Below are 27,613 nucleotides of genomic sequence, written 5' to 3' on the forward strand. Positions count from 1 at the left end.
TCAGTCCTGGATGTGATTAACAGCAGCAATAACAGCAGAATCCAACCCTTGCAGTCACATGTGAACTCGCTGGTGTCTCAGCAGGGTGGATGACTGAGTGAATCCCTTCCCACACACGGAGCAGGTGAACGGTCTCTCCCCAGTGTGAGTGCGCTGGTGTACAGTGAGTTCAGATGACTGCCTGAACCCAGTCCCGCAGTGAGAGCGCCTGAACGGTCTCTTGTCAGTGTGAACACGTTGATGGTACGTCAGTTCCCAGGAACTTTTACAGCACTTCGCACAGTCCAGGCATTTAAAAGGTCTCTCATCAGTGTGAGCGCACTGATGATCCAGCAGGTTGGATGACTGAGTGAATCCCTTCCTACACACCAAGCAGGTGAACAGCCTCTCCCCAGTGTGAACATGCTGGTGTCTCAGTAGGTGGGATGAATTAGTGAATCCCTTCCCACACTCAGAGCAGGTGAACGGCCTCTCCCCAGTGTGAACTTGCTGGTGTCTCAGTAGGTGAGGTGAATGAGTGAATCCGTTCCCACACTCAGAGCAGGTGAACGGCCTCTCCCCGGTGTGAATGCACTTGTGTGTCTGTAATGATATCAGCAAATAGTGATGATATTTGTCTGTGTTTGATTACTTATGCCTTACAGCATATTTGTCTGTGTTTTTGATTACTTGTGCCTGACCAGCAGAGGTCATGTGAGAGACAAGCAGTCCAGAGGAGTTTTACTTTCAGTTTCTTTCTAGATACATCACAGCATAGTGTGTTCTGTAAAAAGCTGTAGAAAGTCTTGAACAAGACTTTAGATTAAACAACATTCTCTTTCAGAAATGAGTCTTTATTGAACCCAAAAAGAAATCAATACATGATGTCAGAAGTGGCTGAAAGAGAAAAAATCTGAAGTTAGCAACTTGATGGGACAGTGAAAGCAGTTGTGGCAAGTAAGCGAAATCAGCTCTCCACATATTAGCAAGCCAGAAGAGAACATCGTTGCTTACCATTAGAGAATAGCTAACGAAGTGAAAAAATGGAAGGTTTACTCCCACCGGCGACGCTTCAATTAACAGGTAATGTGGCTGAAAATTGGAGAAGGTTCAAACAACGTTTAGAGTTGTATTTAGCGGCAATTGGAGCTGACAAGAAAAGTAATAAACAGAAATCGTCACTGTTCTTGCATGTCGTGGGTGATGAAGCGCTGGAGGTGTATAATAACTTCACATTCGCTGTTGATGGAGACAAAATGAAGCTAGATAAAATAATGGAACAGTTTGAGGCCTACTGCATACCTAAACGCAACGTGACCTTTGAGAGGCACAAAGTTTTCACATGTGTACAGAAAATCGGTGAGACTATTGATCAGTATGTGACTGAACTGAGAAACCGGAGCAAATCGTGTGAATTTGGGGGACTCACAGACTCACTGATAAAAGACAGACTGGTGTGTGGTATTCGAGATAATGGTTTAAGGGAAAGACTGCTAAGAGAGCAAGATCTAGACCTGGGAAAAGCCATAGCACTGTGTAGGGTTACAGAGACTGTGAAGTTGCAGGCAAAGGAGCTGTTCAGTGACAGTAGCTGCAACGTGGATGCAGTGAGAAAGAACAGATACAAACCGTTTAACAAAGAGAGCGCCAATGTGAAAAAAGAGACGTGGCCAGCAAACGAAAATGAAAGAGACAATCGGAAGTCATGTAGTCGATGCGGTACACAGCATCCACCAAGAAAGTGTCCAGCATATGGTAAAACATGCAATAGATGCAACAAAAACAACCATTATGCCCGTTGCTGTAAGAACCAAGCGCAACAAAGCAAGGTCCATACAGTAGATGAAAGCGAGATAGAGGAATTCAATGTAGATGTTGTGCCTGAAAACAAAAAAGAAAGAGACTGGATGTTGACACTAAAAGTGAATGACATACACATTCCATTTAAATTGGATACTGGAGCACAAGTTAATGTGATATCAGAGACCAATTTTAAGAGAATTAGGCCCAGACCAAAGTTACATGGAATACAAGTGAAAATGACCGGATACTCAGGTACTGATATACCAGTGAAAGGAAAATGCATTGTCAAAGTAACACACAAGGACAGAGAGCACACGCTAGCATTAATCGTGGTGCCAAAGGATGTGCAAGCCATACTAGGGTTAAAAGCCTGTGAGAGACTGAACCTGGTAAAGAGAGTCCTCGTTGTGGAAAGCGAAGGAGAGACAGTCTATGATGAACTCATGAAAGAGTACAAAGACCTATTTAAGGGTCTAGGCTGCATTCCAGGAGAACACACGATCAGAGTAGATAAAAGTATGACACCGGTTATACATCCATGCAGAAAAGTTCCGTTTGCTCTTCAAAAGCAACTGAAGGCAGAGTTGGACAGGATGGAAAGCCTGAACGTGATTCAGAAGATAGATGAGCCAACTGAGTGGGTGAGTTCCCTCGTCGTAGTGGACAAAAAGAATGGAAAGCTCAGAATTTGCCTGGATCCAAGAGATCTAAACAGAGCAATAAAGAGAGAGCACTTCAAGCTTCCTACACGTGAGGAAATCATGGCACAGTTTGCAAATGCAAAATATTTCAGCAAGTTAGATGCGTCCTCAGGATTTTGGCAGATGAAGCTGGACGAAGCAAGTTCAAGACTGTGCACGTTCAACACTCCATTTGGCAGATACAGATTCCTAAGGTTAGCATTTGGCATTGCCTCAGCTCCTGAAGTGTATCACAAGACTATCCATATGATCTATGAGCACCTGGAGGGAGTTGATACATCAATGGATGACATCATAGTATGGGGAACCATGAGAACTGAGCATGACGAGAGACTGAAAAAAGTGCTGGAAGCAACAAGGAAAACAAACCTGAAGCTGAATAGAGAGAAATGCCAGCTCGGGGTGACAGAACTGACATTCGTGGGAGATATCCTTGGCAGTGAGGGCATCAGACCAGATCCCAGAAAGGTGTCCGCCATTGCGAATATGCCAAGGCCACAATGCAAAAAGGACGTGCAGAGGTTTAATGGAATGATCAACTACATGGGTAAATTCATATCCAACCTCTCAGAAAAAATAGCGCCACTGAGAGGACTAACTGAAAAGAACATAGAATGGGAATGGAATCATGAGCATGAGAAGTCATGGAGCGATCTAAAGAAACTGCTCACAGAGGAACCAGTTCTGAGGTTTTATGACCCAGCGAGACCCATCAAGATATCATCAGATGCATCACAGAGTGGGCTCGGTGCCGTTCTTCTGCAACAATATGACTACTGGCAACCTATTGCATATGCATCGCGCTCAATGACAGACGCGGAGACGCGATATGCTCAAATAGAAAAGGAGCTGCTCAGCATCACATACACCTGTGAAAGATTTCACCAGTTTGTGGCAGGACAAGCAATCAGTGTAGAGACTGACCATAAGCCCTTGATTGCATTGTTCCAAAAGCCACTGAATAGCTGTCTGCTTAGAATACAAAGAATGATGATCAGGCTGCAACGCTATACACTGAATGTTGCGTACACACCGGGTAAGCTGATGTATACAGCAGACACGTTGTCCAGAGCTGTTGACCCAAGTGAGCCCGCAAACACCACAATGGATGAAAAAGTGAACGCCTACGTGGACATGATCACAAGTGCACTGCCCATAGCAGATGCAAAAATGGAGCTCATAAAGACTGAGACAAACAAAGATGAAACAATGAGACGACTGAGAAAAAGCATCTTGGATGGATGGCCCAACATGAAGCAAGACTGCTCACCTGATATAGCAGAGTACTGGAACTGCAGGGCGGAACTATCAGTGGTCAAAGACATCATCTACAAAGGAAGTAAAATAGTTATCCCAAAGAGTCTGAGAAGAGAGATGCTAAAAAAGATCCATGGAGGACATCTGAGAATCGAAAAGTGTAAGAAAAGAGCACGAGAGGTGATGTACTGGCCACGAATCAACCAAGATGTGACAAATGAGGTGTCAAACTGCACAATATGCCTGAAATATCGAGCAAGCAATCCGGTAGAACCACTAAAGCCACACCCAGCACCAGACAGACCTTACCAGAAGGTAGGCACTGACCTATTCGTATGTCAAGGGAAGGACTATCTTGTCGTCACAGACTATTACTCCCTGTATCCAGAGGTTTGTAGACTGTACACCACCACTGCAGAAGCTGTGATAAGAAGTATGAAAGCCATATTCTCCAGACATGGCGTGGCAAGCGAGGTCTTCACAGACAACGGACCCCAGTTTAACAATGCAAATTTCCAACACTTTGCCAAAGAGTGGGACTTTGTCCACACAACGTCAAGTCCTCACTATCCACAGTCCAATGGACTAGTGGAAAAATCGGTCCAGACAGTGAAAAGACTGATGTACAAGGCAAAAGACAGTGGAACTGACTTCTACCGAAGCATGCTTGTATACCGCACAACGCCACTCGAGTGTGGTATTTCACCAGCCCAACTCCTGATGGGACGTCGGCTAAGCTCAAACCTACCCATCCCGGAGAACCTCCTGAAAACAAAAGAGGGGGAGAAAGTGAGGAAGTTCAAAGAGCAACAGAAAGAAAAGCAAAAGTACTACTATGACAGAGGAACACAAAACCTACCTGAACTCCACACTGGTGACCAAGTAAGGTTGAAAGACAAAACAAACACATGGACTCAGAAGGGAACTGTCCTGAGTGAAGTTCAACCAAGATCATACACCATTCAGACAGATGAGGGTGCTGTTCTGAGAAGAAATCGTTGAGATCTTCTCATGGGACCAGCCACAGCAGGTCAAGAGACTGATACTGGTGAACAACCTGATCACACAGCTGAGAACCAATCATCTGAGGCAACAACTCAGATTCAAGGACGATCAATCAGAAAATCCTCAAGACATGTGAAGCCTCCTAAGAGACTCATTGAGCAAATTTAAAGACTATTGTTAAAGAAGGAAGTAATGTTATCTTATTCTTTCTTCAAGTTCTAGTGTATTGACATATTTCATGTGAACACACAAAGCAAGGGTAAAAAACCTTGATCATGATAATGATAATGTAAGTTCATTAAATGTTGTTAGTTAAAAGTAAAATACTTTTGTTTTAAGAAAGGGAGATGTAATGATATCAGCAAATAGTGATGATATTTGTCTGTGTTTGATTACTTATGCCTTACAGCATATTTGTCTGTGTTTTTGATTACTTGTGCCTGACCAGCAGAGGTCATGTGAGAGACAAGCAGTCCAGAGGAGTTTTACTTTCAGTTTCTTTCTAGATGCATCACAGCATAGTGTGTTCTGTAAAAAGCTGTAGAAAGTCTTGAACAAGACTTTAGATTAAACAACATTCTCTTTCAGAAATGAGTCTTTATTGAACCCAAAAAGAAATCAATACAGTGTCGATAGGCCAAAGGATTGGCTGAAGCCTCGTCCACAAGCAGAACACGTGTACGGTTTCTCCCCGCTGTGAACGGTGCTTTTTGCTTCCATGTTCAGAGGCCGGTGATATTCAGATACGATGAGTCGAGTGACTTTGTCAGATCTTGGCGTGATGTTTGGTTTGAGCTTACCATCTGCAAATCCTCCCCTTCTAATATCCTGTAAAATTAATTTAAAACGGGGAGCGTGAGAGAGAACCCACAAGAAACCAAAGCCAGGTTGTGAAATTGAGCTCAATGAATCTGGTCATTTGTGGGGCCGGCACTAGAAAAAGTGACCATGAAAGCTGCCGATTGTCATAAAAATCCAACTGGTTCACTGATGTCCTTCAGGGAAGGGAATCTACCACCTGGTCTGGGCCTACACACGACTCTGGCCTCTATGGGTGGAGAGAGAGTGAGGTGGGAGGGGGAGGTGGGTGAAGGACATGGACTTTATACATCTGCAACTCGACCAGGACTTTGACAGAACATCCAAAACCCACAACCTCCACCACCTAGAAGGACAAGGGCAGCTGTTGCATGGGAGCACCATCATCTCCAAGTTCCCCTCCAAGTCACACACCATCCTGACTTAAGACATATATCACCATTCCTTCATCGTTGCTGGGTCAAAATCCTGGAACTCCTTACCTAACAACATTGTGGTAGTACCTTCACCACACGGACTGCAGGAGTTCAAGAAGGCGACTCACCACCCCCTTCTCAACGGGCAACTGGGGATTGGCAATATTTGCTGCTCTTGCGAGCGGTGCCCACATCCCAAGAATGAATTAAAGCAAATCTGTAGATGTAAACGGGATTAAAAGCCTCTACAGAAATACTTGTTCCTAAAACAATACTCTTTTACATTGTAGGGACAGTGTCTGCTTAGCAACCTAATCTCCCCCAGAATCCACCTCCCTTGACAGTCTCACATTGGAAATTGTTGGGTCCTCCTGGGCTCAGAAGTACTGAGGGTTAAAGCCAACAGCTTCTCCTCCATCTCCACTCCAGCTCAAACTGAAGCAACAAAAAGACCTACACAGGCGGCCAGGGACCTACCTTCCGTCAGCCTGCAATAAAACTCTTCCCGACAGCCGCTGACTAATGGCGGCCGCAGCACCCACAATCCCCCGCGTCCCAGAAACCGCTCTATTCAATGCGCTGATTTCCCCGCTGAGAGTACGCATGCTCCCCGGGGCCGTGGGACTTTCTGGGAGCCTGGCTCCTGTCCTTTGTTTTGAGTCGGACTCGGTGGAACCAGCTGAAGAAAACGGGAAGTGGCGGCTCGGATGGGGGAGGTGCTGCACCCTGGGTTTCCTGGTGCAGGGGCCCTGGCCGCACGTCCGCCGGGCCTGGCTGATCTGATTCTGATTGAGTTTTTTGATGAGGTAACAGAGAGGGTTGATGAGGGCAATGCGGTTGACGTGGTGTACATGGATTTCCAAAAGGCGTTCGACAAAGTGCCACATAATAGGCTTGCCAGCAAAGTTGAAGCCCATGGAATAAAAGGGACAGTGGCAGCATGGATACGAAATTGGCTAAGTGACAGAAAACAGAGAATAGTGGTGAACGGTTGTTTTTCAGACTGGAGGAAAGTACACAGTGGTGTTCCCCAGGGGTCGGTACCAGGACCACTGCTTTTCTTGATATATATTAATGACTTGAACTTGGGTGTACAGGACACAATTTCAAAATTTGCAGATGTCACAAAACTTGGAAGTATAGTGAACAGTGAGGAGAATAGTGATAGACTTCAAGAGGACATAGACAGGCTGGTGGAATGGGTGGACACGTGGCAGATGAAATTTAACGCAGAAAAGTGCGAAGTGGTACATTTTGGTAGGAAGAACGAGGAGAGGCAATATAAACTAAAGGGTACAATCCTAAAGTGGGTGCATGAACAGAGAGACCTGGGCGTATGTGTGCACAAATCGTTGAAGGTGGCAGGGCAGGTGGAGAAAGTGGTTAAAAAAGCATACAGGATCCTGGGCTTTATAAATAGAGGCATAGAGTCAAAAAGCAAGGAAGTTATGATGAACCTTTATAAAACACTGGTTCGGCCTCAACTGGAGTATTGTGTCCAATTCTGGGCACCGCACTTTATGAAGGATGTGAAGGCCTTAGAGATGGTGCAGAAAAGATTGACAAGAATGGTTCCAGGGATAAGGGATGAGAGACTTCAGTTACGTGGATAGACTGGAGAAGCTGGGGTGGTTCTCCTTAGAGCAGAGAAGGTTGAGAGGAGATTTGATAGAGGTGTTCAAAATCATGAGGGTTCTGGACAGGGTAGATAGAGAGAAACTGTTCCCATTGGCAGAAGGGTCGAGAACCAGAGGACACAGATTTAAGGTGATTGGCAGAAGAACCAAAGGCGACATGAGGAAAAACTTTTTTACGCAGTGAGTGGTTAGGATCTGGAATGCACTGCCTGAAAGGGTGGTGGAGGCAAATTCAATCATGGCTTTCAAAAGGGAATTGGATAATTATCATTAAATATATTCAAGAAGGAGTTAGATATATTTCTTAAGGCAAAAGGGATCAAGGGATATGGAGAGAAGGCAGGGACAGGGTACTGAGTTTGGATGATCAGCCATGATCTCATTGAATGGCGGAGCAGGCTCGACGGGCCGAATGGCCTCCTTCTGTGCTGTAACCATTCTATAATTCTATAAAATATTAGAAAGTTTGTGCCACAGAAGCATGAGATTTATCTGCTTTTATTGATGAATTTAAAAAGTCTCTATTAAAATCTGAGCCAGTGTGTTGTGAGACAAAGAGCCTTGTGTCCAATAAGGGGAAGAAAGGCCCACAGCCTCCCCTGGCCCCGGACCCTGAACAAGCGACTGGAGAAACTCGCTGCCCTGCGGATCAGACAATCAGCCAACGCTAGTCCCGCCCCTCGGGCTCCCCGATTGGTTGGAGGACGCGCCACCAGCTCGCTCCTCCAGCCCTGCCCCCTTGCTCTCTATTGGTCGGAAGCTCCCGCCAATCAGGCCGTGGACCTGGGTCACGTGTCCCTCACCAACTTTACAAAGAAAGCCTCGCGCAGTCGCCGGGCGGAGCTGCAGGTCGACGGGAGCGGGGTCGGGAGATTAATAAACTGCGGGTAGGCCACGCCGCAGGGTTTATAAAGTTGGAGAATGGCCTCAGGCCCGATTGAGATCCAGCGGCCCGGTCTGTGTTCCACCGGACGGCAGCGGTGAGGCTTTTTCTCAGAGATAGGCCCGGGCTACGCGCCGCCAACTTGGTGGAGGAAAGGCAGGCCGGTTCCACCTGGAGCACAGCGCATGTGCGGCCATCTTGGTACAGGAACAGTGAGTGGGCGGGACTTCATGGTCCCAGTGGCCTTTACCCGGAATGCCCCGTGCCGACTCCGTCCGACAGGATCCGAGTGCACAGGCACAGCTCCGAGTGGGGGAAGGGGATTGGTCTACTCTGGGCATGCGCGGTTATTACCCTTGATGACAGGGAGGGGTCGCTGTGCCGGACTCAGCCGAAACCGCCGTCCCGCCTGCGCAGGCACGGACTCTCGGCTGTCAATCAACCATCAGCCAGCAGAGGTTGCTGGTGAGACCAGTGAAGGAAGAAAGACTTGCATTTATATAGCGCCTTTCACCACCACCGGACGTCCCAAAGCGCTTTATAGCCAATGAAGTACTTTTGAAGTGTTGTTACTGTTGTAATGTAAGAAACGCAGCAGTCAATTAGCAGACAGCAAGCTCCCACAAACAGCAATCTGATAATCTATCATTTTGTTATGTTAATTGAGGGATAACCATTGAAACATAGAAGATAGGAGCAGGAGTAGGCCATTCAGCCCCTTGAGCCTGCTCTGCCATTCAATGAGATCATGGCTGATCATCCAAACTCAGTACCCTGTCCCTGCCTTCTCCCCATATCCCTTGATCCCTTTAACTTTAAGAAATATATCTAACTCCTTCTTGAATATATTTAATGAATTGGCCTCCACTGCCTTCTGTGGTAGAGAATTACACAGGTTCACCACTCTCTGGGTGAAGAAATTCCTCCTCATCCCTGTCCTAAATGGCTTACCCCTTATCCTTAGACTGTGACCCCTGGTTTGGACTCCCCGACCATCGGGAACATCCTTCCTGCATCTAGTCTGTCTAGTCCTGTTAGGATTTTATAAGTTTCAATGAGATCCCCTCTCATTCTTCTAAACTCCAGCGAGTATAAGCCCAATCGACCCAATCCCTCCTCATACGTCATTCCTGCCATCCCAGGTATCAGTCTGGTGAATCTTTGCTGCACTCCCTCCATGGCAAGAACATCCTTCCTCAGATAAGGCGACCAAAACTGCACACAATACTCAAGGTGTGGTCTCACCAAGGCCCTGTACAACTGCAGCAAGACATCCTTGTTCCTGTACTCGAACCTTCTCGCTACGAAGACCAACATACCATTTGCCTTCTTAACCGCCTGCTGCACCGGCATGCTTACCTTCAGCGACTGGTGCACAAGGACACCCAGGTCTCATTGCGCTTCCCCTTCTCCCAATCTATTGCCATTCAGATAATAATCTGCCTTCCTGTTTTTGCCACCAAAGTGGATAACCTCATATTTATCCACATTATACTGCATCTGCCCAATCACCCAACCTGTCCAAATCATACAGGAGTTTCTCGGCATCCTCCTCACAGCACACATGCCCACCCAGCTTTGTGTCATCTGCAAACTTGGAGATATTACATCTAGTTCTTTACATAGGAGCAGGAGTGGGCCATTCGGCCCCTCGAGCCTGCTCCGCCATTAAATGAGATCATGGCTGATCTTCTGCCTCAACTCCATTCACCAGCCCTATCGCCATATCCCTTGATGCCCTTACTGGTCAGAAATCTATCGACTTCTGTTTTGAATATACCCAATGACTGAGCCTCCACAGCCCTCTGGGGTAGAGAATTCCAAAGATTCACCACGCTCTGTGTGAAGAAATGTCTTCTCATCTCAGTCCTGAATGGCCGACCCTTTATCCTGAGGCTGTGGCCCCTGGTTCTAGACTCCCCAGCCAAGGGAAACATTCTCCCAGCATCCACCCTATCAAGCCCTGTAATAATTTTGTACGCTTCAATGAGATCCCCTCTCCTTCTTCTGAATTCAAGAGAATACAGGCCTAGTTTACTCAATCTCTTCTCATACGACAGTCCCGCCATCCCAGGAATCAATCTCGTGAACCTTCATTGCACTCCCTCTATGGCAAGTATATCCTTCCTTAGGTAAGGAGACCAAAATTGTACACAGTACTCCAGGTGTGGACTCACCAAGGCCCTATATAATTGGAGTAAGACTACTTTATCCTGTACTCAAATCCTCTTGTAATGTCAATCAACCAACAGTCAGAAGAGGTCGCTGGTGAGACCAGTGAAGAAAGAAAGACTTGCATTTATATAGCGCCTTTCACCACCACTGGACATCCCAAACTGTTTTATAGCCAATTAAGTACTTTTGAAGTGTAGTCACTGTTGTAATGTAAGAAATGCGGCAGTCAATTAGCGCACAGCAAGATCCTACAAACAGCAATGTTATAATGACCAGATAATCTATCTTTTTATGTTGATTGAGAGATCAACATTGGCTAGGAGACTGGGGATAACTGCCCTGCTCTTTCCCACATTACAACAGTGACTACTTCATTGTAGTACTTCATTGGCTGTAAAGCACTTCAAGACATCTGGTGGTCATGAAAGCACTATATAAATGCAGGTCTTTCTTTCTTGAAATTGTGCCATGGGATCTTTTACATCCACCTGAGAGAGCAGACAGGGCCTCAGTTTAACGCCTCATCCAAAAGACAGATCCTCCGACAGTGCAGCACTCCCTCAGTACTGCACTGGAATGTCAGCCTAGATTGTTGTGCTCAAGTCTCTGGGCTGGGACTTCAACCCACAACTTTCTGACTCAGAGGCGAGAGTGCTACCAACTGAGCCACAGGCTGACACTAAAGAACAAGCAGTTCTGACGAAAGGTCATCGACCTGAAACGTTAACTCTGTTTCTCTTTCCACAGATGCTGCCTGACCTACTGAGTATTTCCAGCATTTTCAGTTGTTATTAAAGAAATGAGGGAGTGATTGCTGACAGGAAGAATGTTGGGTCGTCCTGCGCATGCGCACCTCCCTGGCGGCTGAGGCGAAACACCGACTCGCCCCCACCTGAGCCGCGCACGCATACCAGATGTTGCGGCTGGGCATGCGCGCCCGATGTTCCAACCGCAGGGTTTTGTGCACTGAGCATGTGTGTTGCGGACCGATCGGGATGGGCGATTGTGGAGCAGGAGGGAGAGCGCGGGGACCATGAGCATATGGGCGGGACTCAGAGTCAACAGAGTGCTTTCTGGAGCGCTAGGGCTTGTGGGTATTACAGCCGCCATTACTGCTGATCCTTTCAACCAACCTGTGCAGCAGCTGGGGCCTGAAAATCAGCTTCACTGCCCCTAGGGTCGGAAAGGGGAAAATTAAACAACAGTTTGTCTCTGATCCTTTTCTGATCTCAATTTACAGGGTTATAGAAGTGGAGCAGTTACAGGCGGGAAGCTCAGACCAAACATTACATCAAGATCTGACAGAGTCGCTCGATTCATCAGGACATGAATATCGTCGGCCTTTGCACATGGAAGGAGAAAGCAGCGATCGCAGCGATGACAAACCGCACACGTGTTCAGTGTGTGGATGCGGATTCAGCCGATCGCCTGACCTGGCGAGACACATGCACTGTCACACCGGGGAGAAACCGGGTAAATTTAAAGGTGGGGACAGTGGGAAGGGATTCAGTTCCCCGTCTGCATTGGAAGTTCAACGACGCAGTCACACCAGGGACTGTCCATTCACCTGCTCCGTGTGTGGAAAGGGATATGTTTGTTCATCCCACCTGCAAACACACCAGCGAGTTCACACTGACGGGAGACCATTTCAGTGTTCTGACTGTGGGAAGAGCTTTAAAAGCTCCGGGGATCTGAAGGGACACCCGCTTGTTCACACTGATGAGAGACCATTTCAGTGTTCTGACTGTGGGAAGAGCTTTAAAAGCCCCGGGGAACTGAAGCAACACCAGCTTGTTCACACTGATGAGAGACCATTTCAGTGTTCTGACTGTGGGAAGAGCTTTAAAAGCTCCGGGGATCTGAAGGGACACCAGCTTGTTCGCAAGGCACAAGTCAGGAGTGTGATGGAATACTCTCCACTTGCCTGGATGAGTGCAGCTCCAACAACACTCAAGAAGCTCGACACCATTCAGGATAAAGCAGCCCGCTTGATTGGCACTCCATCCACCACCTTCAACATTCACTCCCTCCACCACCGGTGCACTGTGGCTGCAGTGTGTACCATCTACAAGATGCACTGCAGCAACTCGCCAAAGCTCCTTCAACAGCACCTTCCAAACCCGCAACCTCTACCACTTAGAAGGACAAGGGCAGCAGACGCATGGGAACATCACCACCTACAAGTTCCCCTCCAAGCCACACACCATCCTGACTTGGACCTGTATCGCCGTTCCTTCACTGTCGCTGGGCCAAAATCCTGGAACTCCCTCCCTAACAGCATTGTGGGTGTACCTACACCATATGGACTGCAGCAGTTCAAGAATGCGGCTCACCACCATCTTCTCAAGGGCAATTAGGGATGGGCACTAAATACAGGCCTAGCCAGCCAGCGACGCCCACATCCCATCAATGAATTAAAAAAAAAACACTGATGAGAGTCCATTTCAGTGTTCTGACTGTGGGAAGAGCTTTAAAAGCTCCGGGGAACTGAAGCATCACCAGCGAGTTCACACTGATGAGAGACCCTTTAAATGTTCTGACTGTGGGAAGAGCTTTAAAAGCTCGAAGAGCCTTCAGAGTCACCAGCGTGTACACACTGATCATCGAATCTAACAGCACAGAAGGGGAGCTGAAGACACATTGGCTCCTCCACACTGGGGAGAGACCGTTCACCTGCTCCGTGTGTGGGAAGGGATTCACTCAGTCATCCCACCTCCTGTCACAACAGATTCTTCACACTGGAGACAGACCATTCACCTGCTCTGTGTGTGGGAAGGGATTCACTCATTCATCCACCCTCCTGTCACACCAGCTTGTTCACACTGACGAGAGACACTTTAAATGTTCTGGCTGTGGGAAGAGCTTTAAAAGCTCTAAGAGCCTTAAGGGACACCAACGTCTTCACACTGATCATAGAATCTAACAGCACAGAAGGAGGAGATTTGGCCCATCGTGTCTGTGCTGGCTCTTTGAAAGAGCTGTCCAATTTAGTCCCAAACCCCAGCTTTATCCCCAGAACTCTGCAAACTAGTCCTCTTCAAGTACATGTCCAATTACCGTTTGAAAGTTCCTGTGGAACCTGATTCCAGCATCCTTTCAGATGGTGCGTTGCAGATCTTAACAACCCTCTGTGTGAAAACAATTCTCTTCATTTCCCTCTAGTTCTTTTAGCAACTATTTTAAATCTGTGACCTTTGGTTACCGACCCACTTGCCAGGGTGAACAGTTTCTCCCTACTTGCTCGATCAAAACCCCTCATCATTTTGAACACCTCTATTAGGTCTCCTCTTAACCTTCTCTGCTCTAAGGGGAACAATCCCAGCTTCTGCAATCTCTCCACATAACTGAAGTCCCTCATCCCTGGTACCATCCTGGTCAACCTCCTCTGTACCCTCTCCAAGGCCTTGACATCCTTCCTAAAGTGTGGTGACCAGAAATGTACACAAGACTCCAGCTGAGGCCAAAACCCTGCAGCTGTACAAAACCCTGGTTAGACCACACCTGGAGTACTGTGAGCAGTTCTGGGCACCACACCTTAGGAAGGATATATTGGCCTTGGAGGGAGTGCAGCGTAGGTTTACCAGAATGATACCCGGACTTCAAGGGTTAAGTTACGAGGAGAGATTATATAAATTAGGGTTGTATTCCCTAGAATTTAGAAGGTTAAGGTGTGATCTGATCGAAGTTTTCAGGATAATAAGGGGAACAGATAAGGTAGATAGAGAGAAACTATTTCCGCTGGTTGGGGATTCTAGGACTAGGGGACATATCCTAAAAATTAGAGCCAGACCTTTCAGGAGTGAAATTAGGAAACACTTCTACACGCAAAGGGTGGTAGAAGTTTGGAACTCTCTTCCGCAAACGGCAACTGATGCGAGATCAATTGTTAATTTTAAATCTGAGATTGATAGGTTTTTGTTACCCAAAGGTATTAAGGGATATGGGCCAAAGGTGGATATATGGAGTTAGATCACAGATCAGCCATGATCTCATTGAATGGCAGAACAGGCTCGAGGGGCTGAATGGCCTCTTCCTGTTCCTATGTTTCTTACTAGTGATTTGTAAAGGTTTAGTGTAACTTCCTTGTTTTTGTATTCAATGGCCCTATTTACAAAGCCAAGTATCCCATACACTTTCTGAACCGCCTCACCAACTTGCCGCGGCACTTTCAAAGATTTGTGAATATGGACCCCCAGGTCCCTCTGCTCTTGCACCCCCTCAAAATAGTCCCATTTAGATTATACGGCCTCTCCCTGTTGTTTCTCCCAAAGTGCATCACTTCACACTTATCCTCATTTAATTTCATCTGCCTTGTGTCTGCTCATTTCACAGTCTGTCTCTGTCCTCCTGAAGTCTGCTACTACTATGCTCACTATTTACTACGTTGCCAAGTTTTGTATCATCTATAAACTTTGAAATTTTACACCTATACCCAAGTCCAGGTCAGTTATATATAACAAGAAAAGCAATGGTCCTAATCCCGACCCCTGGGGGAACCTACTGCATACTTCCCTCCAGTCATAAAAACATCCCTCAGCACTGCTCACTGTCTCCTCTCCCTTAACCAATTATATACCCAAATTACCATCAGTCCTTTAATTCCCTGTGCTTCTATTTTCAGAGTAAGTCTCTTGTGTGGTACTTTATCAAATGCCTTTAGAAAGTCCACTATACAACATCTGCTGCACTACCTTCATCAACCTCTGTTACTTCATCAAAGAACTCAATCAGGTTAGTCGGACACGATTTACCTTTAACAAATCCATACTGGCTGCCCCTTATTAACCCATGCTTCTCCAAGTGAGAATTAATTTTGTCCTTGACAATGGTCTCTAGTTGTTCACCCATCACTGACATTAGACTGATTGGCCTGCAGTTACCAGGTTTATCCCTCTCCCCTTTTTTAAACAGGGTGCAACATTTGCAATCCTCCAGTCTTCTGGCACCACTCCCATATATCTGAGGGAGATTGAAAGATTGTGGTTGGAGCTTCTGCTATCTCCACCCTAACTTCCCTCAGCAATCTAGGATGCATCCCATCTGGACCGGGTGACTTGTTAACTTTGAGTGATGACAACCTATTTAGTACCTCCTTTCTATCTATTTTTATCCAATTTCTCTACTCCCCCCTCCTCTACTGCGACATTAACTTCATCCTCTTCTTTTGTGAAGACAGATGCTAAGTACTCATTCAGTACCTCAGCCATGCCCTCTGCCTCCATATGATGAGCTCCTATTTGGTCCCTAATCGGCCCCACCATTCCTTTAACTATCCTTTTGCTTTTCATATGTTTATAGAAGATTTTTGGGTTCTCTTTTATGTTACCTGCTAATCTTTTCTCATATTGTCTCTTTGCCCTTCTTATATCCTGTTTCAATTTCCCCTGCACTCTCTGTATTCTGCCTGGTTTTTGACTGTATTCTGTACCTGACATTTGTTGTAAACCTTTTTCTGTTTTATTCTAACCTCGATATCCTTTGTCATCGGGAGCTCGAGCTTTGGATGGCCCATCTTTCCTCCTTATGGGAATATGTTTGGTTTGTACTCGAACTATCTCAGCCCTGAAGGCCTGCCATTGGTCATTCACTGTTTTCCTGGACAATCTTTGTTTCCAGTCCACCTGTGCTCAATCCCTTCTCACATCACTGAAATTGGCTCTCTTCCAGCTGGGTATTTTCACCGTTGAATTTATTTTGTCCCTTTCCATAACTACTTTAAACCTAATGATATTGTGATCACTGTTAACCAGATCCCTCCTGCCCCAGAACTGATGAGAGACCCTTTAAATGTTCTGACTGTGTAAAGAGGTTTCAGAGTTCATCCAACCTGCTGAGTCACCAGCGAGTTCACACAGATCCTCAAAGAAAGGAAGATGTTTTAGAAAGACTGGCGGCACTAAAAGTTCACAGCCATCTCAGAGTAGTGTCCCTTTAATTACAATCTCGCGGAACAAGAAGAATCACCGTCCCTTTAACTACCACAAATCCCTGTGGAGGAGAGGGGGAGATACAGTCTGTCCCAGTAACTGTCGCAGAACAGAATTAACGACCCTGTCCCATAAGGGCTTGACCCTCCCCCAGTCCCTGCTTTTCCTCAAGTGTCTCATCTTTAAAATTCTCATCCTTGTTTTCAAATCCCTCTGTGGCCTTGCCCCTCCCTATCTCTGTAATCTCTTCTAGCTCCACAACCCCCCCCCCCCCGAGATATCTGCGCTCCTCTAATTCCGGCCTCTTGAGCATCCCCGATTTTAATCGCTCCACCATTAGCGGCCGTGCCTTCAGTTGCCTGGGCCCTAAGCTCTGGAATTCCTTCCCTAAACCTCTCCATCTCTCTACCTCTCTCTCCTTCTTTAAGATGCTCCTTAAAACCTACCTCTTTGACCAAGCTTTTGGTCATTGTAACATTTGCATATTGATTTATCATTGGCCCGCAGGCATCTGTAAGGAATACCTATTATATTCACATGTGATCACATGCTGAGTTGTCATTGGCCTGCAGGCATCTGTAAGGACTGCTATTGTTTAGAAGACCCAAGGGTCCTGACTCCATCTTGTCCACACGGTGCTGTACTGCTGTATTGATTGAGAAAACTTACAGACCTGATGCTTCATTAAAATAGTTTAAACTGTAATACTCTGTTGTCCTGCAATTTATTATTTTTGTACAAAGTGTGCAAAACAAGACACGGTGTCAGAACAGGGATTTGAAATGGATATCGTTGGAGCTGCCTTACCTCGAATGAATTGGGAATCCTTGAACTTACATAGAGAATGGTGCAAGTTCAAGCAACACGTGGAATTAATGTTCTTGGGTCCGTTGAAAAGAAAAGGAGAGGAAGAAAAATGCAGCTATCTACTCCTGTGGATCGAAGAAAAAGGGAGAGACATTTTTAACACATGGTCTCTCACCGCAGATGAAGCAAAGGTACTGAAAAGTTATTTTGACTGTTTTGAAGCATATGTGATGCCCAAGACAAATACGATATTCACTAGGTACAAGTTTCAGGAGAAAGTTCAAGGAGCTAGTGAGTCGTTTGAACAGTTCATGACTGAGTTAAAACTGCTGGTAAAAGACTGTGTATATGCAGATAAAAATGAGATGGTCACAGACCGCATCGTGTTTGGAATACATTCAGCTAAAGTGAGAGAGAAACTTTTAAATGTTGGGTCCGGGCTAATGCTGGACAAAGCTATAGACATAGCTAGATCGCATGAGATAGCCCAAGCACAATTGAAAACCATAACCGGCGCCACGAGCAGCTCGAGTGAACAGACAGTGCACGCAGTTAATAGATACACACCAAAGAACACTGCCCAGAGAGCGTGTTTCAGAACAGAAAGAACAGCGAGAGTTCTAAAAATGGGCGACACAGACATAAAACGTTTCAAAAACTGTGGATATTGTGGAAACAACTGGCATGGAAAAAAGGAGTACTGCCCTGCCAAAGGAAGGCAATGTACTAAATGTGGTAAACGGAACCACTTTGCTAAAGTTTGCAAGACTGTTTTCGGAAAAGCAGTACACACAGTGAGTGACAGCCAAATGCCAGATAGAGCGCCAAATGCAGAGGAACTGTTTATTGATTCTGTGTCACAGAAAAAACAGATTTCAGAGACTGAGCAAGCCTATGCCGATATTGAGATAGGAAAACAAGGCAAAGAGCTTAAGTTTAAACTAGACACTGGATCTCAGGTTAATGTAATTTCTCTGAGTGGTTATCATAGCTTGAAGGATGAGTGTGAGCTACAGCCCACCTCAGGCAGACTGACCGGCTATGGGGGTGAGCAGCTCATTGTAAAAGGCACATGCGTGATGAAATGCAAGTACAAAGAAAGCGACATGATGCTGGACTTTTACATTGTTAACACTCAAGCACCTCCAGTGCTAGGTCTAAAGGCATGTTTAGACATGGACCTCGTCAAGCTAGTGCTATCATTGACAGCACCAGTTGAGAAGCAGACAGTCATGGAAGAGTTTGCTGACATTTTCAAAGGAATCGGACTATTCCCAGGTGAATGCACTATTCACCTTGACCCAGCAGCAACCCCTGTGGTTTACCCACCGAGAAGGATACCCCTTGCTCTACGTAGTTGCCTGAAGGAGGAGCTGCAGAGCATGGAGAATACAGAAATCATCGTCCGGGAAACAGAACCGACAGAGTGGGTCAACGCGTTAGTAATGGTTGAGAAACCACGTACAGGCAAGCTCAGAATCTGTCTCGACCCCAGAGATTTGAACAAGGCTATCAAACGCCCTCACTATCCTCTACCAACGCTAGATGTCATCACACCCAAGCTAGTGGGAGCACGTTACTTCAGTGTAATGGACGCACGATCAGGATACTGGAATATCAAGCTCACGGAAGAGTCATCTAAGCTAACAACGTTCAACACACCATTTGGATGCTACCGATTTCTGCGTTTACCATTTGGCCTTATCTCAGCTCAGGATGAATTCCAGCGGAAGATCGACAAAACCTATGAAGGCCTCGACGGAGTAGTCACAATCATAGACGACATCCTCATCTATGACAGGAATAGAGAGGAACATGACAGGAACCTCCGTGCGATGCTACAAAGATCACGGGAGAAAGGTATCTGGCTCAACCCCGAGAAAAGCATAATCGGATCCACCGAGATCAGTTATTTCGGGCATCGCTTCTCAACTGATGGCATTAAGCCGGATCCAGAGAAAATCTCCGCCATCAATAAGATGGAGCCGCTGAAGAACCGCGCAGAGCTAGAGACAGTACTAAACATGGTTAACTACTTAGCCAAGTTTGCCCCGAGCCTCTCCGAAATCAACGCACCCATGCGTCAGTTGCTCAAACAATCCAATGAGTTCCTGTGGGACAAACAACATGACACAGCATTTCAGAAAATGAAAGACCTAATCACCAGAGAACCAGGACCAGTTCTTGCCTACTTCGACCCCAACAAACAGCTCAGACTACAAGTGGACGCATCAAAGTATGGACTGGGTGCAGTATTACTGCAAGAAGGAAAGCCCATCAGCTACGCTTCCAGATCTCTCACAGACAGTGAAATCAACTATGCTCAAATTGAGAAAGAGCTATATGCAATTCTGTTTGGATGTAAGCATTTCCACCAGTACATCTATGGCCGACAAGTCATTGTGGAATCCGACCACAAGCCCCTCGAGTCAATCATGAGGAAACCACTAGCCGCAGCCCCACCAAGGCTACAGAGAATGATCCTTCAGCTACAGAAGTACGACTTCACAATCATTCACCATCCAGGCAAAGACATTCCTGTTGCAGACACGCTGTCCAGAAAGTCTCTTAGCTACCAGGACAGCAGCCTCAGTGAAGGCATGGATGTGCAGGTGCACATGGTGTACAAAAGCTTACCTGTGAGTGACTCAAAACTGAAGGAGTTCCAAGCAGGAACAGAGAAAGATGCACAACTCACACTGCTGAGCAAAGTCATACACGAAGGATGGCCTGAAGAAAGGAGGAAATGCGCTCAGAGCATATCTGAATTCTGGAACCACAGAGACGAACTGTCACAAATCAACGGAATCATCTTCAAAGGGGAGAAAATCATTATTCCTACCAGTCTCAGAGAAGAAATGTTGACAAAAATTCATGCTGGACATATGGGCATGGAAAAATGCAAACAAAGAGCACATGACATTATGTTTTGGCCCAGAATGTGCAAACACATTGAGGACATTGTCGGAAAATGTTCCATTTGTCTAGAACGCTGCCCATCAAATGTCAAAGAGCCCATGATACCTCACCGTATCCCAGACAGGCCCTGGCAGGTCGCGGCAACGGATCTGTTCACATGGAACAACGAGGACTACATAGTGACTGTTGATTACTACAGCAGATTTTTTGAATTGGACAAGCTTCACAGCACCACATCTGCAGCTGTGATCCACAAGCTAAAGGCAGCCTTTGCCAGGCATGGCATGGTAGAGACTTTAGTCTCAGACAATGGCCCCCAATACAAATCGAAAGAGTTCGAGTCGATTGCCAAGGCATGGGATTTCACACATGTCACATCAAGCCCACATTACCCTCAAAGTAATGGCCTTGCTGAAAAAACTGTGCAGATTGCAAAAACACTCATGGACAAAGCCAAAGCGGACAAAAGAGAACCCTACATCAGTCTCCTTGAGTACCGCAACACTCCGGTTGACAACTTCAAGTCACCAGCACAGCTGTTGATGAGCCGTAGACTTTGCTCAATCCTTCCAAGCACCAACCAGCAGCTGCAGCCAGAGGTCATCAGCTGCAAGCAATTGCATGCAAAACATGTACAGAGACAGCAACACCAAAAGAGATACTATGACAGGTCAGCTAGACTACTGCCGCCGCTGCACAATGGAGAATCCGTCAGAATCCAGGAGCAGGACTACTGGAAGCCAGCAGTCGTCATCCAGCCAGCTGACACTGAGCGATCGTATCACATCCACACCCCAGGACAGGTGTACCGCCGCAATCGCAGGCACCTCCTGAACACCAAGGAACAACACCGTCATTCCGATGAGAGGATCAGTTCAACAGAGTGTGATGAACAGAGCAATACACAAAACACATCATACTTACCTGAACCTAAACCTGAACCGGAATTGTTGACCGATTCAGGAGCATGCTCAGTTCCATACCACACAAGGTCGGGACGAGAGGTCAAGCCTAGAGTTATCCTTGACTTGTGAACTGTCAAAGGGTGTAGGCAGATCGCTGCCCTAAAAAAACTGTACATCGTTATTGAAACGTTGAGATGTTTTCAGTGATAGTTAAATGTTGATTTACTTATATGTTGATGCTACTGAGAACATTATGTAGAAGAAAGGTTTAAAGGTAATTGTGCTGCCTTCCTTTAGGAATTTATGTTAGTTTCAAGTTAATTCAGGGGTTTAATTAATTTGGGTCGATTCCCATGGTGTGCCACCACCTAGTGGATATTTGGTACCTAGCAAGTGCAGTAAAGCGCAGTAAAGTGCAGTAAAGTAAAATTGCTGTAAAGTAAAATTGCTGTATATCACAAGACCTGCAGCTCAACACATGGTGTTGCAGTTATTTTCTTGTTATGCTTCGGCCTTGGACACTATTTCTCTGTAAGTACTTGAGAATGTTATAGATGATTAGTGTACACTATATTTTGCAGAAAATGTTTAGTTTGTAACCTTTCTCTGTATGCAAACCTACACAGCTAGCCGTGAATTGCTCGCTCTCTGTATCTAGCTGGTTAACTTGTAGCTGTATTTTGATGCACTATGTACAGGGCTAATTTTAAGTGAATGTAAGAGAATGCCTTTCAGTTTGCTAAATGTATATTCACAGTAAGCTGTGTTTTCACGTGTTTTGGTAAGTTACATGCCAAATGTACTGTGTTGCTCATGCTTACCTAAGTTTGTGTATGTATATCAGTTATGTGCTTGTATACTAATGTATGCTTCCACTTCTGTATTGTATTTCAGTTTCACAATAAGAATCTTTCAGTGAAGTTTACAAGAAGAGTCAAGCCTTGTGATTATTATGGGAAGATATCAAGTTGTTAGCTACCTGTCTAGCTCTGCAAAGGAATGCGCTGCAAGGGCAGAAAAGTGAAAAGACAACAGCACAGCGGGCTCAAGCACAGGAAGATACCCCCCAGCTACCATGAGTCTACGCTCAGGAAGATAATATACCATAGAGGACGTCGACCAGCCAACCGAGAAGCATGAGCCTCTTAAAGCAAATGATGCCAAGTCACAGTCCTCTAAAGCATCCTCTAGATCATCTCGGCGGTCCAGCAGGCCGTCGTCATCGACAGCTTCTGCAGCCGCCAAAGCACATGCCAAGGCAAAAGCTGCCCAGGCTCAATTGTCCTTCGCTGAAAAAGAAGCTAGTGTGATGAAGCAGAGAGCTGACCTCGACGCCAGTGTGATGAAGCAGAGAGCTGACCACGACACCAGTGTGATGAAGCAGAGAGCTGACCTCGACGCCAGTGTGATGAAGCAGAGAGCTGACCTCGACGCCAGTCTCCACATTCTCCAAAGCCAGAGAGCTGCCGCTGCCGCTGAAGCTGAAGCTGCAGCTTATGAAGGTGGTGAGGAGAATGAAGGCGGGGAGCACAGCCATGAACCTTATGTTCTAGAACAGCCCCTCAGTCCAGTGCAACGTACAAGTGAGTATGTCCAACAACACTCCAAATTGTTCTTCAAGGAAACAGCCAGGTATCTTGACGCAGAACCAGCTACTCACCACAGTAACAAACAGCCTGTTTTCGGAGACACTGAGCTTAAAAGAGAAGAAGCAAGTAAGACTTACCTGCAGAGACCTCCACAGCACTCGGCCAATCCAGCCAAGCAGTCCTTACCCGAGCCACAAGGTGCACAAGACCTCGCTAGGTACCTCATCCGCCGAGTATTGTTAAGTTCATGTCTTCTAGAATTTGATGACCATCCTGAAAATTATTGGTCATGGAAAGCGTCCTTCCTGAGTACCACCAAGGACTTGAATCTGTCAGCCAGAGAAGAACTAGACTTGATGACAAAGTGGCTCGGAGCTGAGTCGTCAGAACAGTCGAAGAGAATTCGCACAGTGCACGTCCGCAATCCCACAGCAGGTCTCAACTTGGTTTGGCAACGTCTCGAAGACTGTTATGGGACACCAGAAGTCATTGAACATGCACTGCTTAAGAAGATTGAGGACTTTCCAAAGCTAACCAACAAAGATAATGTCGAGCTTCGAGAACTGGGTGACATTCTCCTCGAACTGGAGTGTGCTAAGGGAGAAGGTTACCTGACAGGTCTCTCGTATTTGGATACAGCTCGTGGGGTAAACCCAATAGTGGAAAAGCTCCCCTACAACCTTCAAGAGAAATGGATAGCTAAGGAATCCAAGTACAAGGAGGACTACGGAGTGGCATTTCCTCCCTCTGTCTCTTCTCCAGGTTCGTCCAACAACAGGCAAAGGTGAGGAATGATCCAAGTTTCACTTTCTCCAACTCCAGCAGTTACGCTCCTTCGAGAACAGAGAAACCCACAAAGTACAGCAACAAAGCCTCTGTGAGCATGCACAAAACAAATGTTCCAGCCGGACCCTCAGTCAACCAATCCAGTTCTGCTGGGAATAAAGTGGATGACCCAGATCATCAGTGTCCAATACACAAGAAGCCCCACCCACTCAAAAAGTGTTGAAGCTTTAGAGGCAAGCCTATTGATGAGCGCAAATCATACCTGAAAGAGAATCGCATCTGCTTCAGGTGTTGTGGGTCAACTATGCACATGGCAAAAGACTGCAAGGCGACAATCAAGTGCTTCGAGTGCAACAGTGAAAAACACATCACAGCCCTGCATCCAGGTCCTCCTCCTTCAACCACCGAGAGTGCTGCGGTTGACAAAGAGGATAGCGGGGAGCAAAGCGAAAGCACATCTTCTTCAGTCACCTCCAAGTGTACAGAGGTTTGTGGAAATGCAAGCAGCCCACGCTCATGCTCCAAAATCTGCTTGGTTAAAGCGTATCCTGCAGGGAGAAAGGAGAAGGCAATCAAGATGTATGCAGTGCTTGATGAGCAAAGTAACAAGTCTCTAGCGAAGACAGAATTCTTCAATCTCTTTGAAATCAAGGCCAGCGCAGCTCCGTACACGCTAAAAACCTGTTCAGGGACAACAAAGACAACAGGTAGGAGAGTTGGCAACTTCATGATCGAGTCCATGGATGGGAAACTACAGCTTCCCCTCCCCACCTTAATTGAGTGTGACATGATGCCAGATGATAGGATGGAAATTCCCTCCCCAGAGGTCGCACGCCATCAGCCCCACCTACAGCCAGTTGCCAACAAGATTCCAGCTGTGGACCCGGACGCTCCAATCCTCCTGCTCTTGGGAAGAGACATCTTAAGGGTGCACAAGGTGCGTGAGCAAATCAACGGGCCCCACAATGCTCCTTATGCGCAGCGGCTTGACCTGGGATGGGTCCTCATGGGTGGAGTTTGCCTGGGAACAGTCCACAAACCAGCGGGTGTCAACGTTTATAAAGCAAACGTTTTGCACAACGGTCGCACATCCTTTCTCAGCCCATGCCCAAACAGGATCCAGGTAAAGGAAGACTACGATGGCATGACGCAGCATCATAGGTCAACCTCCTCTGCCTGTGAGGAAGAGGCAGGTCTCACTGTGAGCACAGACAGCCTAGGATGCTCAGTGTTTGAAAGGTCCAAGGATGACGACAAGCCAGCACTATCCATGGACAACAAAGCTTTCCTAACCATCAATGCGCTGAGGAGGTTTTTCTCAATCCGTGGTCCAGCCAAACTTCTCCGCTCCAACAGAGGGACTAACTTCATGGGTGCCTGTAAGGAGTTGGACATCCACACGGACGATGCAGCGCTAAGAAGCTACCTCCAAAAGAAAGGATGCACGTGGGTGTTTAACCCCCCGCATTCATCCCACATGGGTGGTTCATGGGAGAGGCTCATCGGTGTTGCCAGGCGTATTCTGGATGCTATGCTGCTTCAGACGGGACCTACTCGTCTCACACATGACGTCTTAAGCACTCTCATGGCTGAAGTCATGGCGATCATGAATGCAAGACCCCTGGTGCTGGTGTCCACTGACTCAGACATGCCTGCAGTCCTCACCCCAACGATGCTCCTGACTCAAAAGATGAGTGCTATTTCAGCCCCCTCTGGAAACTTCAACATGGCTGAGCTGCACGGGAAGCAGTGGAAGCAAGTCCAGTGTCTTGCAGACACTTTTTGGAAGAGATGGACAGGAGAGTATTTGTCCACCCTACAGAGCCGTAGGAAATGGACAGAAGACAAGCCAAATGTCAAAGTGGGAGATGTTGTCTTGCTGAAAGACAGCCAAGCACACAGAAATGAATGGCCAGTGGGACTGGTTGTCAAAACTCTGCCGAGCAGGGACAAGAGGGTCCGCAAGCTGGAGGTGAAGATTGTCAAGGAGGGGACTGTCAAAGTGTTTCTGAGGCCGGTCTCAGAGATCGTAGTCCTCCTTTCTGAAGAAACCTAGAGAAAGGATTCTGAGTATGTTTGCAGCCAAAGGATGTTTTCTTTAGGTTTTATTTTGTATCTGTAGTGGTACAATGGAATTATACCAAGTGGGGAGTGTGCTGCCTTCCTTTAGGATTTATGTTAGTTTCAAGTTAATTCAGGGGTTTAATTAATTTGGGTCGATTCCCATGGTGTGCTGCCACCTAGTGGATATTTGGTACCTAGCAAGTGCAGTAAAGCGCAGTAAAGTGCTGTAAAGGAAAATTGCTGTAAAGTAAAATTGCTGTATATCACAAGACCTGCAGCTCGACACATGGTGTTGCAGTTATTTTCTTGTTATGCTTCGGCCTTGGACACTATTTGTCTGTAAGTACTTGAGAATGTTATAGATGATTAGTGTACACTATATTTTGCAGAAAATGTTTAGTTTGTAACCTTTCTCTGTAAGCAAACCTACACAGCTAGCCGTGAATTGCTCGCTCTCTGTATCTAACTGGTTAACTTGTAGCTGTATTTTGATGCACTATGTACAGGGCTAATTTAAAGTGAATGTAAGAGAATGCCTTTCAGTTTGCTAAATGTATATTCACAGTAAGCTGTGTTTTCACGTGTTTTGGTAAGTTACATGCCAAATGTACTGTGTTGCTCATGCTTACCTAAGTTTGTGTATGTATATCAGTTATGTGCTTGTGTACTAATGTATGCTTCCACTTCTGTATTGTATTTCAGTTTCACAATAAGAATCTTTCAGTAAAGTTTACAAGAAAAGTCAAGTGATTTTTATGGGAAGATATCAAGTTGTTAGCTACCTGTCTAGCTCTGCAAAGGAACGTGCTGCAAGGGCAGAAAAGTAATGCATAACTTTTTTCTTTTAAAAGAAAGGGGATGTAACATTTGCATATTGATTTATCATTGGCCCGCAGGCATCTGTAAGGAATACCTATTATATTCACATGTAATCACATGCTGAGTTGTCATTGGCCTGCAGGCATCTGTAAGGACTGCTATTGTTTAGAAGACCCAGGGACCCTGACTCCATCTTGTCCACACGGTGTTGCTGTGAGAAAGCTTACAGACCTGATGCTTCATTAAAATAGTTTAAACTGTAATACTCCGTTGTCCTGCAATTTATTATTTTTGTACAAAGTGTGCAAAACAAGACAGTCATCTTCCCGAATATCTCCTTATGTGGCTCGGTGTCAAATTTTGTTTTATAACGATCCTGTGAAGAGCCTTGGGACGTTTTACTACATTAAAGGCGCTTTATAAATACAAGTGGTTGTTGTTGTTTTCTGAAACTAATAATAAATTCCCCAGAGGGAAAGAAACTTGTACTTTTACTCCCAAATATTAAAAAGTTTGTTCTACAGAAGCACAGGGTTTATCTGCTTTTATTGATGAATTTAAAAAGTCTGTATTAAAACCTGAGCCAGTGTGTTGTGAGACAAAGAGCCTTGTGTCCAATAAGGGGAATAAAGGCCCACAGCCTCCCCTGGCCCCGGGCCCTGAACAAGGGACTGGAGAAACTCGCTGCCCTGCGGATCAGACAATCAGCCGGCGCTAGTCCCGCCCCTCGGGCTCCCCGATTGGTTGAAGGACCCGCCGCCGGCTTGCTCCTCCAGCCCCGCCCCGCTCGCTTCCTATTGGTTGGAAGCTCCCGTCAATCAGGCCGCGGCCCTGGGTCACGTGTCCCTCACTGACTTTAAATGAAAGCCTCGCGCGGTCGCCGGGCAAAGCTGCAGGTCGGCGGGAGCGGGGTCGGGAGATTAATAAACTGCGGGTAGGCCACGCCACAGGGTTTATAAAGTTGGAGAAAGGCCTCAGGCTCGAATGAGATCCAGCCACCCGGTCTGTGTTGCGCCGGACGGCAACGGTGAGGCTTTTCCTCGGCGACATGCCCGGGCTACGCACAGCCATCTTGGTGGAGGAAAGACGGACTGGTTCCCCCTGCAGCATGGCACATGTGCG

General features: G+C 46.4%; 1 pseudogene; it reads right to left on the reverse strand.

The window, feature by feature from the left end:
• LOC147119441 (uncharacterized) lies at positions 1-27,562 on the reverse strand (annotated as a pseudogene).
• Positions 27,563-27,613: the final 51 nt, after the last annotated feature.

This window comes from Somniosus microcephalus, chromosome 4 (genome assembly GCF_052327205.1).
Source record: "Somniosus microcephalus isolate GS21.2 chromosome 4, FLI_Smic_1.0, whole genome shotgun sequence".
Lineage (NCBI taxonomy): Eukaryota > Metazoa > Chordata > Chondrichthyes > Squaliformes > Somniosidae > Somniosus > Somniosus microcephalus.